Below are 13,884 nucleotides of genomic sequence, written 5' to 3' on the forward strand. Positions count from 1 at the left end.
CCTGCCTCCTACCTCATTACAGGTTAACTGGAGACTTAATTCTTTGTGGGGGTCTCAGCTTGCAGGGCTCTCCCACCTTCTTTTGACTTCCTGTCCACAATACTCTTTGTACCTGGGCCCTCCATAGCTGCCCCTAAAACAGGAGGGCAGAGAAAACATCCCATGCCTTCACCTGAAGATGCCAGTCAAATTTTTTCAGATTTAGCAACTCATGTGCTTGTCTTTCTGCCTTCTGCCCTCTCCTCTCAGGATAATTTAACATTCCACATTTCTAGCCCCACCTGCCTGTTGCAATTCCCTACCACACTCCTTGCTCTCCCTTAGGCAATGAAAGAAAGAGCTTTTGGGGTTGAGGGCCTGTGTCCCTAGTGCTCACTATCACCGTAGCTAAAGTCCTCTCAGTCGTTACCTCCTCTACCCAGTGCTGTGGGGCCCTGAGCAGGTAAGGCTGACTGAGGAGGTCCAAACCACGAGAATTCTTCCCTCCTCTTTCCACCTCGTTTCTTGCATCAGTTCAGTGATGCAAAAAATGCTTTCCTTGAGAGCATGAGACACTCAGGCTCAGCACCTCATCTAATCTGAAGCCAGCAGCAAGCCTGACAGTTTGTCTGAACACCTCCCCTTGCCAGTTTTCCAGTGCACATGTCCAAGCCAAGGTGGGGCAGGTGCACTGCCATGCGCCCCAGGAAATGACTCAAGACAGCACTTTGGACGAGGCACTATGACAGCGGTACTCACTCAGGGAGAGTGCTACTGCCCTCAGGGAAGCATTTTGAGAGTTTTGGGGGCGGAGGTTGTTTTACTTTCACAATGATTGGAAGCATTGCTGGCATTTAATAGGTGGGCTCAGGGATGCTGGTCATCCTGCTATGCACAGCACTGTCCTGTGCTTTTTTTTTTTTTTTTTTTTTTTTTTTTTTTTTTTGAGACAGGGTCTCACTCTGTAACCCAGGCTGGAGTGCAGTGGCACAATCTCAGCTCACTGCAGCCTTCACCTCTTGGGTTCAAGTGATCCTTGTGCCTCAGCCTCCCAAGTAGCTAGGATTACAGGCATGTATCACTACACCCAGCTAATTTTTGTATTTTTAGTAGAGATGGGGTTTCACTATGTTGGCCAGGCTGGTCTTGAACTCCTGACCTTAAGCGATCCGCCTGCCTCAGCCTCCCAAAGTGCTGGGATTACAGGTGTGAGCCCCCGTGCCTGACCCCATCCTGTGCTTTTTAATGTTCCACCACAAATTCACGTGGATACAAAACCATTTGTAAGTGCTCGAACCTAGAGGTGAACTCCATTTTACGTATAAACACAAATACTTTTATACATGGTGGTAAAATACACTTGTTTTCTAAGAATGCAAGTACCTTGTAAACAAATGGACTGTTTTATCTTCTAGTAAAAGTATCCTGACTTTTTGCTTATTTGATTTAGGTGCAATTTGAGAACTACAAACTTTTGCTTTTCATTAAAATTGTTCCTGCCTCAGCACAGATCCATGGGGAATAAGTCTGTGTAGCAGAAATATTTAATACACAGCACATGTTGAATAATGTCTTGAATTATTTTATAAAGCGATATTTATGAAAGAGCAGGGATTAATTAATAGACCACATGTCTCAAAATGTTTTTTGCTTACAACTGGATTTCTCAAACGGGAGAGCTACAGATTTATCCTGCATTCTCTAGAAAATGCTTAAATGTGTTTCTGTTACAATGGCAATCTAAAAGAAATTAAGCATGCTGGTTCTGATTACTCAGAGAATCATCTTCTGATTATTGCTGGCATGCAGTCTGGTGCTTGTGTTTGCAGTTGTTTACGATCATCTTGAAAACAGTAGCAGTAGTTTAGTTGTTGTTGGCCAGTGATAAAGTAACGGAAGGGAACTTAACTTTCAGATATCTGGAAAATTAACTTATTTGAAATACCCATTTCTTTTAAAAGCACATAGATGAGACAGACCTCACTCTAGTTCTCAGTCTAATTTGTTGTTGTGTTCTGACATGGAAGAAGAAAAATGGTGGATGTTACTTGGGTACCATTGGTTTAAACTTTACCCACCTTAGATTAATCCTATCCCAGAATAACTGGGAACAGCACTTTAGTGAAGGTCAGGGGCAAATAATTTCTTGTGGAATTTTGCTCAGGCACATATTTTATATACTTTCCTTTCCCTTTTTATGGTTTTGAAAGCAAAGTTCTCTCAATAAAGCCAGTACTACCCTGTGCTATGAGATCCTGGCAAACACATTTTCCTGACCCTCAAGCTCTAGCTCTATCATAATTTAAAACTCAGTTGCTCGAAAGGCATTCCATTAATTTATTAGTGCTCTTTAAGAAAAGAGAAGTGTGATGCTACCTTTCCATGTGAACGTGGATGCTTCAAACCAAGACACCCTATTGCCTGCCAACTATTTTCCAAATATTGCCATGGAATTTAAGGCCCTATAAGACTGGGCCCTGTATTAACTGGGGTCAGACAGTACATATTTGTGATTCTGGAGTTTGTTCCAGAACCCCAATTGCCATTACTTAAATAAGATGAAAGCTTCTTCCTTTCCCATGTGTCTACAGGTAAGTGTCCAGGTGTGGTGGGCAGCTTTGTCACCCTCTGCCTGTGGATGCCATATCTGGGTCCCAACTGGCAGCTGCGCTAGTTGTCACCATTTCCATCCAGGAGAAAGAGGGAAGAGGGAATTCCTGGGGCAGTGCTTTCATAGCATCTCACTTCAGCTCCAGGACTGGCACGCAGACCGAGGCACATGGCCACACGTTGCTGCAAGAGAGGCTGGGAATGGCAGCCTCCTGCCAGGCACTCGAGTGTCAAGAAAAAAGGGGATTTTCTTACTAAAAGAAGAGGGACAAATGAATACTAGGGGACAATTAGCAGTCTCTGCTTTTAGCCATGTCTCCCTTTACTTTTCCTACATTCCAGCAGCACAAAATACGTTACCCAACACGTGCTTTGTTTCTGAGCCTTCATGCTCACCTGCCTTTGCCTGGGACATATTTTTTCTCTCTCCCACTTGTCGAAATACTCCTCATCCCTCAAGGCGCAGGTAACAGACCGTTTTCTCCATGGTATCTTTCCAAATTATCAGTCATCTCTCTCTCTCTCCCCCTCTTCTGGCTCTGTTTACATTGGATAAATCGATGGTATATGCCCACAGTACATCTTATAAAATGTTGTTGACTTGTAAATACGATGAATTTTGTTCTTCTGTGACTATGTGTTATTCGTGGTTATGTTTTATTCTTGATGACAGCTTGGACGTTTCTTGGAGCATGGCTCAAAATTTTTGATATTTTGAGTCTGAATCCCAGCTCTGCCACTTAGAAGCTAAGTGACTTTGGCCAAGTCACTTAGCTTGCTAAAATTTGCTAAACTTAGTTTTTTCTCTTTCCTCTGGTTAAAAAATAGGTGAATAAAATTACCTGCCTGAAGATTAAATACTTCATGTGAAGGCCTTAGCACAGTGCCTGGAGTGTAGTAAGTGCTCAATAAATAGGAACTGTTATCACTGTTTTTTTTCTTGCTGTCACTTTCTCGTGTTAAAAGACTCTCTTATATTCTGTCTGTTGGGTATCATTAAATAAATCATTGTCCTGAGATGAGATATTTATGGTACATTTGCTATTAGTCTATAATACATAAGATTTGCATGGGTCTTGACTAAGTCATTTGGTCTCACCCCGCGTTATTATGCAGGTGTTACTGCTCTCATTTTCAGATAGGACAAAGTGTAAGGGGACCCTGGCCTGCCTGAGATGCTGTAGGTTGTCTCAGGAATGTATGCCTGGAGCACAGCTCTTTGGAACCCATGCGCAATGCTCTTTCCACCTTTCACCCTGATGTCTGGCACTTTAGAAAAATAAAATACTGCCAAGGTTTATGTTATTTTTGTGAAACATAAGGGAATTTTTCTGCAAGATTAGGAATGAAACATTAAAGCAGTTGAAAAGGAGTGGGCTGTTTTATATTCTTTAAAAGACAGATGCCCGAAGGAGACAAGTAGGGATGGTAGCAGGGCAGGTAGAGCCCTCACAAGCTTCTGGATGTGTGCCTCCCCCAATCACAGAGACCTTGCCCTCCCTCTGCCAGCCACTTAGGCTGCCAGGCCTACCAAAGCGCAGTGTCTTTTGGCACATACATGTATCCCATGTCTGGATGACAGTTCCTGTGACAGCAGGTCTTAAAGGTGGACCATCAAGATCAGCAACATGAAAAACCAGGCACAGAAGTTGAAGCCTACAATTTCTGGGAATTAAAAACTCAGTTTAACGGAAAAACGCAAACATAAGCAAAGTCTGTAAATTGGGCCTTACACATCTAAGTGAAACTGATTTCAAAGCCAGAGACCCTCTGTATCCTGAAAGCCCCACAGAGGAGGTGTAAGTTCAGAAGTTGCACTTGTTGGATTGAAGGGAGAGGACATCAGTTGGCTGTGAGCTGCACCTGCTGCTGGTGCTTCCCAGAGCAGGTCCCCGTGAGCCTCAGCTGAGAAGAAAGCATTCCTCTTACCTGCTCACAGCCCCTTCTGCATGTAGTAGGCAGAGGGCCAAGGTGCGGTGACCAGCTGGGATGGCAACCCCTGCTCTTGGCAGGGCTGTCGTATAGGAAACCGTGCTGAGGCACGGACCCCTGGGAGGGACCTGCACAAACCAGAATCACGAACAAGCATCTGGTCTTAGTACAACCTGCAGGAAGGTAGAGCTTCATCCCAGGAGAAAAGCCATCCATGGTCCATAAACAACTGGTGTATCTCAGCCTTAAGTCTTCATTAGTGCTCCCAGCCAGTGGGCGTCTCAGGACAGAAGCGGCCCATTATTTTGCCTCATTAGAGTATTGGTCTGAGTCACCCAAAATGAAACACATCTGGGAATATAGTTATTGAGAAATGTGGAGATTTGATGAAGAATACAAGAAACTTTACTGAGGGATGTAAAAGAAGATTTGAATAAAGGGAGACATGTCATGAATGGAAAGACTCAAAATTCAGCTCAATGCTCTCAAGAAAGTGTTGAGATGAAATCAGAGAACTTGGCTACTGATCATTGCAGGTGGGAAAATCAGGGCACCTTGGGACACTCGGGTCCCAGCATCCCTCAGGGGAGGCCAGACCCCCGGGTCTGTTTTGTGACCCTTGGCTGCACATTCTCCCAGATAGGAGCTACAAACCAGGGCCTCGCCTCAGGCCCTGGGGATAGGGGAGGTCTAGGAAAACCCCATGGAGGAAGAATAGTGATACCAGAGGGAACTTTAACTCCTAGAATCAGGGACTGGGGAAACCTGAAGTTCGGGAAAGCTGCTAATGAAGTGAGATGGAAGCCACATGCCTTGCCAGGAGCTTACTAACATAATGTGGCACCTGCCAGCCTATTCTGCAGACATATTGGAAGACAGAGTGTTTCCACTGCTCATTCCATAGTCAAGCCACAGATCCTGGCCACTCCTCGCCTTGGAGGCAATACAAACACATTCATAGGGTTTAGCTCCTCTCCCTTGAGTTCTGCACCTTAAACTAAAGAAGTCAGTCACGCAAGGCTGGCTTGCTGGAACCGGCTAGAAAACGCAGGCCTGGCTGCTGCAGGGATCTCCTCCCATATGCCCACACATATGAGTTCTGGCAATGCCCATTAATGACTGTCTTGCTTCCAGGAACCTTTTCTTGGTTTGAAGCCACCGAACCAGAAGAGATAATTTTTACCACTTTGGGGACATCTTGTGACGAATCCAATGGGAATTCCATAATGTTCAGAAACAAAACATTTTGAGGGCCAACAAATTATTAAGCCCTGTGCTAGATCTTAGAGATACAAAGATAAAGAAGACTGGAATTTTCTTTTTATTATCTACTAGACTGAAGGATACTGCCTGGGGACTTGATCTAAGAGAAAAAGTATCAGGAGACCTGGGTTTGGCTCCTGGCTCTGCCAGGTGATCATGGAGCAGTCACGTATTATCCCTGAGCTTCCGTTTACTCATCTACTTAATTAGTGGTGGGCCTACAGGGCCTCACTGGGGTCCACTTCTGACGTTCTGTGTTGGTGAGTGTGGAAGGATTGTGAGTAACTGAAAGACTTTTGTTTCTGTATTCTCAGAAAAGCCTGGGCACCTGATTTCTTTCCTTGTATTCTTTTTGTTTTTCTTTTTTGAGACTATTATAAAACTGCAGGCATTATTTATTTATTTATTTATTTGCTTTTTTTTTTTTTTTTTTTTTTTTGAGATGGAGTCTTGCTCTGTTGCCCAGGCTGGAGTGCCGTGGTGTGGTCTCAGCTCACTGCAACATCCACCTCCCAGGTTCAAGCGATTCTCCTACTTCAGCATCCTGAGTAGCTGGGGCTGGAGGCAATCACCATCACACCCCATTAATTTTTGTATTTTTAGTAGAGAAGGGGTTTTGCCATGTTGGCCAGGCTGGTCTTGAACTCCTGACTTCAGGTGATCCGCCCTCCTGGGCCTCCCAATGTGCTGAGATTACAGGCATGAGCCACTGTGCCTTGCCTGTTCATTTACTTTTATTTGCTATTATTATGTAATAGCTGATATGTGCAAAATAATGTATCACACAGTTAAGTGATGAGGCATAGTAATAACAGGAAGAAACCTGTGAGTCGTCCTTAAACAAGAATATGATCAATATCATTGCTGTAGCTGGTGGGCTTCTTTCCTATGCCATCCCCTACAGGTCCCTAGAAGTAACCAGCTTTCCAAATTTTATTTCTGTGAAGCCCTGGTTAAAATAATAATTTAGGACATATGCAGACAACCTTAAGAAACATATTATTTGATTGTGTCCACTTTATCAAAATGGTATTATGCTACATGCAGTCTTCTTTTCATTTGCTTTTTTTCCACTCAATATTTTGTTTCCAAGATTCATCCATGTTGCATGTAGTTCATTATTTTCACTACTGTCTATAGCATTTTATTGTGTGAGTAGTTATAAATAATTGTTTATTCTTTCTCTGAACACTTTGGACACTTGGGTTGTTTCTGGTTGTTATTTTGATATTGCTCTGAATACTCCTATCCATATATCACATGCAAGAATTTCTCTAGGGTTATACTTAGAAGTACAACCACATAAATTTGTGTACATATGCGAGGGTTTCTCTAGGGTGGAATTGCTAGGCTATAAGGTATATGAATATATTTAACTTATTTTTTCTGAGGGATTGTACCAATTTAGACTCCTGCCAAGAGTGAATAAAGATTCCAGTTGAATCATACTTTTCCAAGTTCTTTTTTTTTTTTTTTTTTTTTTTTTTTTGAGGCAGGGTGTGGTTCTATCGCCCAGGCTGGAGCACAGTGGCATGATCTCAGCTCACTGCAACCTCTGTGTGGGGGTTTGTTCTGCAGATCCTGACCCAACAACGGATGAATAATGTACACTGACACAGATATTCTGCCTGTCAGTCCGGCTGAGGGTCTGGGCCCCTCACAGACACCAAGGAAGGTTCTGTAGAGTAGCAGCCATGGCTCCATTCAGCCAGTGAAGCTCGCATTTATTCAGTGTAAATTAAATAACAAAGGTCTTGAGTAAATACCACTAAAGGGTAATTGACATTGCTGACCTCCCTAGTAGAGAGCAATTATGCACCCCTCGTTGATCAAATGTTGGTCTTAGGACCACATGAATAAACAAACTATTTAGATAAACTGCTCTACATTCCTATGTATCTATGCCCTCAACTTTTAAGAGAATTCAGCTGCCTTCAGCCGAACACTTTATGCAAACCCCCAGGCTTCCAAGAGGGTTTGTGTTTATTTCCTATAATTTTACAATTTCTCCCACCATCCTGACTGAACCCCCACACCTCTGCATCCCAGGTTCAAACCATCCTCCCACCTCAGTCTCCCAAGCAGCTGGGACTACAGGTGTGCACCACCACACCCAACTAATTTTTTGTACTTTTTGTAGAAACGTGGTTTCGTCATATTGCTCAGGCTGGTCTCAAATTCATGAGCTCAAAGTGATCTACCTGCCTTGGCCTCACAAAGTGCTGAGATTACAGGCCTGAGCCACTGCACCCAGCCCAAGTTTTTGACAATATCAGCCTTATTAATTTTTGCCAATTCAGTGGGTAAAAAGTAAAGTCTCACTGGTGTCTTAGTGTCTCTGCAATTACTAATGATGTTGAGTGTTCTTTTATATATTTATGGGCTATTCATATTTTCTGCTTTGTGAATTGTGTATTTATTAACTTATTTATTGAACTTTGAAAATATTTTTAAAAATACATCATCTTTACATAGATTATATTGATTATGTATATTGCAAATATCTTCTACATTGTTGCTTTTTTGATCACTTTCTTCACGGGTCTACTGTTAAACAGAAGTTCTTAATTTGAATGTAGTCAAATTTATTATTTTTCTTCATAGTTTTGTGTTTTCTTTAAGAAACCTTCACTTCTCTGATGTTCTAAAGATATTCTCCCATGTTGCCTTCAAAAGTTTTAGAGTTTTGCCTTGTGTATTTAAATCTTAAATCTACTAGCATTTGATTCTTCTGCATGGTGCAAAGCAGGGATTAGTCACAGTTTTTTTTCCCCCAATGTAGGTAACCAATGGCCTCGCACTATTTATTGAACAGTTCATTATTTCCTTGTCATCTGCAGTGCCTTCTCTTCCATCCTCAAGTACCCACTCTTCTCTCTTTCTCTCTGTCTCTGTTTCTGGGTTCTCTAGTCTGTTCCACTGGGCAATTTGTCTATTTCTGTGCCAGTACAGCACCGTCTTTGTTATTTCAGCTTTGGAATAAGTCTTGATATTCCTTTTCAGGAGTGCTTTATTTACTCTTAGGTCTTTGTTCCTCGATATAAGTTTGAGAATTAGGTTAGGTGCAGTGGCTCATGCCTGTAATCCCAGCACTTTGGGAGGCTCTGGTGGGAGAACTGGTTGAGCTCAGGAGCTTGAGACCAGCCTGGGCAACATAGCAAGACAGACATAGACACGTCATTATAAGACCATGTGTAAATATAATAAACATGAAACACTGGGGGAAGTTAGGGAAAGTATTAGAGAAGGTAACATGTATGAAGATTCTCAATGAACAAAGATTCTATATTCTGGCTTCAGGTGTAAAAAGCCTGTCTGTCCCATTTTGTCAAACCCCTCAGGGTTGAAAGTAACTACCAAGGATACCCTCATTGAAACCCAAGGGGGATTCAGTGATTCCACAGTTGGATCAGTTTGCCCTGGACCTGTAAATCTAAACCAGCGTGTCCATCTATTATTTTTCTTTTGTATTCAAATTTGGACATCAGCTCACAGCATCTCTTCTAGTCTTCTATTCACCCACATCCAGAGTGTTTTGTAGATCTGTGTTGTCTTTCTCCGATAGATCTAATTAGAATCTCTTCAGTTTTTCATGAAGCCAATTCTACCAATTTTGCAAGCTCAATTTTCAATAGCTTTGCCGTCATGGTTTTATTCAATTCTGTACCAAATGTTTTGGGTCATACTTCAACAATGAATTAGTGCAAGTCACTGAGTGCCTGTTATGGTGCTAGACACTTCATGGTGTCTGTTTTGGTGCTAGACACTTTTAGGGAATACAGAGTCGAGGCATTTTGAGTTAGGTTGGCCTGGGTTTAAGTCTTGACTCTGCTTTATACACTGGGTGACTTTGGGTCAACCATTTAGCTTTTTTAAATAATTTTATTTTTATTTCAATAGTTTTGGGGTACAGTTTTTGGTTACATGGATAAGTTCTTTAGTGGTGATTTCTGAGATTTTGATGCACCTGTCACCCAAGCAGTGTACACTGTACTCAATATGTAGTCTTTTATCCCTCATGCCCCTCCCACTCTTCCACTAAAATCCCCAAAGTCCATTATGTTGTTCTTATACCTTTGCATCCTCATAGCTTAACTCCCACTTATAAGTGAGAATATACTATATTTGGTTTTCCATTCCTGAGTTACTTCACTTAGAATAATGACTTCCAGCTCCTTCCAAGTTGCTGCAAAAGGCATTATTTTGTTCCTTTGTATGGCTGAGTAGTATTCCATTTTGTATATAAACCATATTTTCTTTATCCACTTGTTGGCTGATGGGCACTTAAGTTGGTGCCATATCTTTGCAGTTGTGAATTGTGCTGCCATAAACACATATGTGCATGTGTCTTTTTCATATGACTTCTTTTCCTTTGGGTAGATACCCAGTAGTGGGATTGCTGGATTGAATGGTTGTTCTACTTTTAGTTCTTTAAGGAATCTCCATACTGTTTTCCATAGTGGTTTTAGTAGTTTACATTGCCACTAGCAGAGTAAAAGTGTTCCCTTTACACCACATTCATGCCAACACCTGTTGTTTTTTGACTTCTTAATTATGAGCATTCTTGCAGGAGTAAGGTGATATTGAATGTTTTTTCATATGTTTGTTGGCTGTTCATATATATTTTTTGAGAATTGCCTATTCGTGTTCTTTGTTCACTTTTTGATGGGATTATTTGTTTTTTTTCTTGCTGATTTGTTTGAGTTCCTTGTAGATTCTGGATATTAGTCCTTTGCTGGATGAATTGTTTGTGACTATTTTCTCCCAGTCTATGGGTTGTCTGTTTAGTCTTTTGATTACGTGCTTTTTCATGTGTAACATGGGATGATAATTCTGGGTTGTAGATGATATTACATAAGGGGTCTTGCACACATACTCTTTTAATCAAAGGAAGAACAAAATAAAAGTTCCAGAAATTAGAACAGAGGAAGACATCTTGCTTCTGAGATGATTATTTTTTTCTCAAAGGAGCGTATGAAGTAGTGGAAGCTCAGACATCCACAGAGAACATGTGCTGGGGAAAAAACACATGCCAACGTAGTTCTCACATGTTCACTCTATTCTTGTTCAGAAAGAACTTAAGATATAATGTAAAAATAAATCAAGATAACAAAGCAGATGAAAAAGCAAGGCAAAATCAAGGATGGGACCCACGGTGAAGGGGGATGTGGAAAGTGCACAAATGCCCCCAGGGAGGCTGCTCCCCACACTTGCTTTATGGGGCCTCACATTCGATGCTGAGCTTTCCAGTGGCCACCACCAACAGTCATAGCAACAACTATGGATACCTGCAGCGAATGCCGAATACAGAAGAATAATCAGTGGAGGGAGGTTGGGGAGGGAAGGCTCCTTGATAATGATGAGATTTGAGCAAGGTTTTGAAGGGTGTAAGAGCAACGTATTCCAGACAGAGGGAGCCACCCAAGCAAAATACGCAGGAGGGGAGTAAAGAGGTGGTCCTGGCATACAGGGATCCTTTGGGATAGTCTTGAGGAAGAGCAGATGACTGAGGCCTCTAATGCCAGACTTTAGGTTTTCCTCAAAAGGAGCTGTGACTCACCCTGAGGAGAAAATGACCTGATGGGAGTGGTATTTGGAGGAAATTATCCTGGCACCACACAGCTACAATTTTCCCCTTTGCAAATTATAATTCATCACGGACATTTAGGAAAACCCTGTCACGCATGTCTCTCCTAATGTGGTCCACATCTGGCTCCGCCACTGGCAAATACAGAGTATTTAGAAAATCTGTGCAGCATTAGTGCCTAATAACCTTTGCTTTAAACATAGTGAAGGAAACCACAAACTTAGAAATGGCACATATCCCTCCAGAGTAATTTAGTCCAGGTTCCCTATGTGACTTAAGAAATCCCTCGTTGCAGCTGCATCTAGTAGTCTGGACAACGGCATGAGTGTTGAAATCTAGGGAGGTTAAAATTAATCTTAGAAATAAGAGTAAACTTAGTGATGCTCACTTTCAGTTTGCTTTCCTTGGATGTATAAAGTTTTGAGAGTTTAAAATGGCTTTAGACCTAAAAGCATTCTGCCTAAAATACTTACAGCACAACCAGCAGGGGATTCCTTTCTAAAAGAAAGTTGTATTTGTGTAGGATGTGGACATCGTGATCAGTTTACATATTTGTGTTTCAAATTTAGGCTTGAATTTTGGCTGCATTGAGTTTTCCTTTGCTGTATTTTGAGGGGCTAAAGAGCTCCTTCAGTTCCTAGAAAAATGAGGTTTCATCATTCCTCAGGGTCAGAAGCTGGCAGAAGGTAGGGACACCAAGTACTGAAGGGGCTAAGCTTTTGGGGGCAGGAAAATATTTGAGGGAACATGCACTTTCTCAGTTCAAGAGACATCTCTCTTTTATAAGACTGTACAAAGTTTCTTCTTGACTTGACTTAGTTGTAATCCACATACAGCCTATTCTGTGGAACAGCTGTTACATGGCTATGCTCCTTTTTTCCCTTGGGAAAACCGTGTCCTCGCTAAACTTTTGATGGGGAAGTGGGGAAGGCAAGGCCTTATTACATTGACTGTCATGTGTTCACTTAAATAATACAAGTGACTGTTTTTTTTTTTTTGGGGGGGGGGCATTCCCAATGGACTCCTGTGAAGCAAGTTGAATTCATTGAAAGAGGTTGCAAGATGAACAACAAATCTGACTCCTTGGTTTGTCCCTGGCTCTCCTCTGGGAAGATGATTACATTTGCAAGTAGGAGAGCCACTGGAGAGAGTTCTAGCGAGAAGATCTAGATTTTGAATTCTTCTGTGCCTTGGTAAACTGTCTAAGTTGGGCCGTTTGTTGTGAACCTGGGTGACTTCTTTGCTCTGTAGGAAAGTGCAAGTCAAATCCAAGTGAGAAAAGAAAGTATAGAGTTTTGTAGTAATTCATTTTTCTTAATGAAGTTCAATCATTCACTTATTTGTTTATTTATTTTTATTTATTTATTTTTTCAATTTGAGAGCAAGTACTGTTTATTAACCGACCAGCTAAGAAAAATAATCATGGTAGACACCTTAGTTCATTCTTTTAATAAGCCTGTTGATCTGGTCCTCCCTGTTGCCAACATCTCCACCTTCTACAAAATGGGTGGCTTTTTCTTCATTTCACCTTGTGGAGAAGATAATTTGAAGAGCCACAGGAAGTTATTTGCTTCTTTGAAGCGTTTTCCAACAGTATAGTTCTCATTAATCAGATCCTCCGTGCAGACAATGCCATATTTACCAAGAGATCGATCAATCAAAGCATTATCTGTCAAAGCAATTTTCTTCTTACTGATTTTGCCATAACCACGCTGGTAGATGTATTCGTTTACTGACTTCAGATTTGGGTACTCCTATGCAATATATGGCTCTACAATCCTCAGCATGTTAACTAAAGCCTTGTTGAGCTTCACAAAGGCTCCATTGAAGATTTGACAAAGGCGAAGAAGCTGCAACAACTTTCAGACCTTTGGGCTCATACCACTGACACCTCTGATCCTGATGACAAATGCCAATTTGGGTTCTTCAGGTACCTAGAAGTTGCCAGCTTTTCTTGCCATCCTTGCCATTCGTATTTCAGTTCTATACATCTGCCTATATTCCTTGCGATAGTGCTTTGCTTTTTCGTAGATAAGCTTCCTCCTTGCCTTTTGAAGCATCTTTTGGGCAAACATCTTTCAAAGGCTCTTGATCTTCAGCTCTGCAAAATTCCTTCCCTTTTTCTTAAGGGTTTCTGGCATAGCAGGAACCTTCTTCTTCTCTTCTCCACCCTCCATGGTTCCAGCTGGAAAAAGAGTTCATTCACTTACCTAACAAGTATTTATTGAGATTCTTCTATGTGCTAGCTGCTGTGCTTGGTGGTAGGAATACTGAGAGCTATAGTGACAAACACAATAAATCATAGCCCATAAACCATTGGTGTGACATCTGGCAGAGTAACAGCTGTCCAAGTATGCACCAAATGACACCCATTCCATGAAATTCTCTTGTCCCCACTGGAAAGAGAAAGACAAAGGAAGAAAGAATAAAGGAAGAAGGAAAGAAAGGAAAAGCAGGGAGAATTACTTTTTCTCAAATTTGGGAAACACTATACTCTCTGTTTTCATTGTATC

The 13,884-nt window shown here is 41.7% G+C and overlaps 1 pseudogene; it reads right to left on the reverse strand.

Moving 5' to 3' along the window:
- Positions 1 to 12,805: 12,805 nt before the first annotated feature.
- LOC710478 (large ribosomal subunit protein uL30 pseudogene) lies at positions 12,806 to 13,568 on the reverse strand (annotated as a pseudogene).
- Positions 13,569 to 13,884: the final 316 nt, after the last annotated feature.

This window comes from Macaca mulatta, chromosome 13, assembly GCF_049350105.2.
Source record: "Macaca mulatta isolate MMU2019108-1 chromosome 13, T2T-MMU8v2.0, whole genome shotgun sequence".
In the NCBI taxonomy this organism is placed as follows: Eukaryota; Metazoa; Chordata; class Mammalia; order Primates; family Cercopithecidae; genus Macaca; species Macaca mulatta.